Source organism: Eptesicus fuscus, chromosome 2, assembly GCF_027574615.1.
Source record: "Eptesicus fuscus isolate TK198812 chromosome 2, DD_ASM_mEF_20220401, whole genome shotgun sequence".
NCBI lineage: Eukaryota > Metazoa > Chordata > Mammalia > Chiroptera > Vespertilionidae > Eptesicus > Eptesicus fuscus.
In genome coordinates, this window is record NC_072474.1 from 3,920,918 (window position 1) to 3,925,340 (window position 4,423).

General features: G+C 41.8%; 1 non-coding gene across 1 annotated transcript; it reads left to right on the forward strand.

The window, feature by feature from the left end:
• The first annotated feature begins 3,887 nt into the window (after positions 1 to 3,887).
• LOC114229890 (small nucleolar RNA SNORA21) lies at positions 3,888 to 4,007 on the forward strand. The gene has a single exon (XR_003615778.1). It is a non-coding gene; the product is annotated as a small nucleolar RNA SNORA21 (small nucleolar RNA).
• Positions 4,008 to 4,423: the final 416 nt, after the last annotated feature.

Below are 4,423 nucleotides of genomic sequence, written 5' to 3' on the forward strand. Positions count from 1 at the left end.
AATTAGTAATGGAGATTTCAATGCCTCTCTTTCAATAATTGAGAGAACAAAGTAGACAAAAAAAAAAAAGGAAGGATACAGAAAAACTCAGTGTCAGCATCAACCAAAATGATGTATTCAACAATTAGAGAACATTCACCTAACAACACAGAATGCACATTCTTATCAAGTACCTGTGGAACATATAGTACTAAAATAGACCATATCCTGGGCCATAAAATAAATCTCCACAAATTTTTAAAGAACTGAAATAATATAGGATATGTTCTCCAACCACAATAAAATCAAAAGTAGAAATTAATAATAAGAAAATCCTGATAGAGTTGGAAACTAAACAACGCACTTCTGAATAATTCATGGGTCAAAGAGTAAGACTCAAGGGAAAGAAAAATACAGTGGGATGAATTAAAATGAAAATACAACATATAAAAATTTTCAGGACACAGCTAAAACTAAGGAGGAAATGCTTACATTAGAATACAGAAAAAGTCACAAATCAATAATCTAAATTCCCATCTCAAGAAGCTAAAAATGAGCTAAGTAAATCCAAAGCAACAGAAAGAGAAAATATTCAAGATAAGAGCAGAGGGCCCTGGCCGGTGTTGCTCAGTGGGTAGAGCCTCGGCCTGCGGACTGAAAGGTCCCAGGTTCGATTCCAGTCAAGGGCATGTACCTTGGTTGCGGGCACATCCCCAGTAGGGGGTGTGCAGGAGGCAGCTGATCGATGTTTCTCTCTCATCAATGTTTCTGACTCTTTATCCCTCTCCCTTCCTCTCTGTAAAAAATTAATAAAATATATAAAAAGAAAGATAAGAGCAGAAATCAATGAAATTGGGAACAGAAAAACAGAAGAGAAAACCAATGAAACAAAGTTTGTGCGTTGGAAAGATCAACTAAAGTAACAACCTCTAGTAAGGCTGAAAAAAAAGAAAAAACAAGGCACAAATTACCAATATCAGAAATGAAACATGACGTACCACTACAGACCCTGCAGGTATCAAAGTGATAATAATGGTCACAAGTTACTTTACACACATACATTTGACAGCTTATATGAAAGACCAATTCCTCAAAAAGCAGGAACTTCCCCAATGCACCTAATATGAAATAAATCTATAATAATCTATAATAATAAAAGCGTAATATGCTAATTAGACCAGACAGCCAAACGACCTTCAGATGACCTTCCAAAGCTGAGACTGCCAGGGCCGAGGTAAGCCACCATGGCTGCAAGGGCTGAGCCCCTTGCATGAATTTCATGCATCAGGCCTCTAGTATCTATATATTTAAAAGCCTAAGCGAGTGAATGACCAAAGGACCAGTCACTATGATGCGCACTGACCACCAGGGGGCAGATGATAAATGCTGACCAGTTGGCGCCAGATGCCAGGCTCATGGCTGGCAAGAGCAGCTGCGGCGGCGTGAGCCTCTCCCACCTCCACGGCAGCGCCACCCAGCAGCAGTGGCAGGCTTAGCGGGGCTGGGATGAGCAGGAGCAGTGCAGTGCCTGGCCCAGGTTTGGGCTCCTCCCTGGCCGCCTGCTGCTTCATGCACTACTACATCCCTCGAGCGATGCCAGACTGCTGGTTTCAGCCCGATCCCTGCAGGCCGGGATTGGGCAGAAACTGGCAGTCCGACATCCCCCGAGGGGTCCCGGATTGCGAGAGGGCACAGGCCAGGCTGAGGGACCCCACCAGTGCACAAATCCGTGCACTGGGCCTCTAGTAGTACAAATAAGAACAAAAAACAAAAAAACCTACAGAACAATATCCCTCACTTATATAGATGCAAAAATTTAAACAAAATATTAGCAAATAAAATTAAGCAATATATATTTTAAAATCATATATCATGACCAAGTGGAGTTTATTTCAGGGATGCAAGGCTGTTTCAATATTTGAAAAATCAATGAAATCCACCATATTAACAGGCTGAAGAAGAAAAGTCACACAATCCTATCTATCAATGCAGAAAAGCATTTGATAAAAGTTAGCACCTACTCCTGGTATTCTTAAGAAAGATAGGAATAGCCTTACTCAGGTTGATTTCTTTAAGTCTACATAAAACCCCTACAGATAACATTATACTTAACTAAAGGCCTGGTGCACAAAAATTTGTGGACTCAGGGGGGTCCCTCAGCCCAGCCTGCGCCCTCTCACAGTCCAGGACCCCTCAGGAGATGTCCATCTGACAGCTTAGGCCTGCTCCCCAGGGGATCAGGCCTAAGCTGGCAGTCAGACATCCCTCTGGCAGCCCGGGAGCCCTCAGGGGATGTCCAACTAATGGCTTAGGCCCACTCATCATGGGCCCAAGCCGTTAGTTCGACATCCTTAGTGCTGCCATGGAGGCAGGAGAGGCTCCCACCACCACTGCTGCACTGGCCAGCCATGAGCAGGCTTCTGGCTGAGCGGTGCTCCCTCTGTGGAAGCGCACTGACCACCACAGGGCAGCTCCTGCATTGGTAGATTTCCCCCTGGTGCTCAGTGCACATCATAGCAACCGGTCTTTCCTGGTTGTTCTGCCATTAGGATCAATTTGCATATTACCCTTGTATGATATAGGACTAGAAGCCTGGTGCATGAAATTCATGCACAGGTAGGGTTCCTAAGCTGGCCGGCGATCAGGGCCAATTGGGGCCTTCCAGCTGACAGCTGGGGCCTCCCTTCCCCGGCTGCTGGCTGCCAGCCAGGGCCTTCCTTCATTCTGCGCCACCCCTTGGTGGTCAGCACACGTCATAGCGAGCAATCGATCTCCCGGTCTCCCGGTCTAACTCCTGAGGGGACACTTTGCATATTATCCTTTTATATATATAGATTTTATATATATAGATGGTAAAAGACTGAATGCTCTCTCCTTAAGACCAGATATCTTACCATTTTGTGTATATGGGTGACTTTTAATTTGATGAAGAAAAAGGAATGTGCATTTTCTGCTTTGGAGTAAGGGAGGTTAGCACATGTTTTTTAGATCAAGTATGTTTACTGAGTTATTCAAATTTCCTTTAATTTAATTTATTTCTGCATATTTCATATGTTGAACTCTGATAAAATGTATTAAAAATCTCTTATCTATATTTTTAGAATTATAAATTTACTTTTATTCATCACAGTTTTGTTTTACATTCTTTAAACCTATAAGTTTTCATGAGTAATACATCTTCGTGAGCCATTGATCTTTTTATTGATATGAAATATTACTTGCTCTTTCGAGGCTTTTTGCATGAATTCCACTCATCTGGCATTAGCTATATCTGCTTTTTTGTTGGTATTTGTTTTGAAATTTTTTTGTGTTTATTTATTTTAAACATTTCTCTTTGTTTTGTTTCAAGTGTGTATGCCTTAAACAGGACATAGTCCAATGTTTTTTCTTTTCTTAAATCCAATCTGAACATCTCTTGTCTTTTAATAGGTGAATCTCACCCCTTCACATTAGTTGTGATGACTGATTTAACAAATATCCTTTTTGTAATATGCAATATTGTGCATCCATGCATCATGATGACTATAGATTGTCTCCTTTAACAGAATATTGTTAATGAATGTATAGTGGTTTTGTCTTTTTTCTTTCTACATGCCAGGCCATGGTCTCCTTGGGAAATGAGCTGTGCCACAAAACATATTAGAGTTCTGTCCTTGTACAATGAGGGGCTCATTTGAACAGGCACACGCACCCTGTGCCTTCAGAATTCTCTGTACAAACAGGGCCGCTCTGGGGTTCATTGGCTTTAAAAACAATCCCTGAACAAACTATGAATCACTTTGATTTTAAATTGTCATATACAGAAATCATAGTGTAACACAATATATTTTTAATTATTAATAATGTGAATTGTGGAGGAGAAACCAAGATGGCGGCATAGGTAAACACCTAAACTGCTGCCTCGCACAACAATTTCAAAACTACAACTAACCCACTGAGCCGTCAAGAAAGGGCAAAGTAAAAACACCGCTTTTGGGTGAAGCGGCAGCATGTTGTGCTGTTTTGCTTCAATCGGTGGTGTGACAAGGTGCAAAAAAAAACTACAACTAAAAGACAAAATGGACATCATCCAGAACCACAGGAAGACTGGCTGAGTGGAAATTCTACAACTAGAAGGAAAGAGAAAAGCACACTGAGACTCACAGGAGCTGCGGAAGGCAGAGGTATGGAGGCGCGCGCGCGGAGAAGGCTGGCACCTGAGTACAGGGCCCTATAGGACACCTAGCACACAAAGCCACTCTATCAACTCAGGGAAGCAGCCAAAATGCGGAGACAAAGAAACAGGTCACAAATGAAAGAAATGGAGGAAAGCAAACTACTGGATATAGAGTTCAAAACCACGGTTATAAGGTTTTTCAAGAATTTTCTAGAAAAGGCCAATAAATTTAGCGAGACCCTCGAGGATATGAAAAAGGACCAACTAGAAATTAAGCATACATTGACT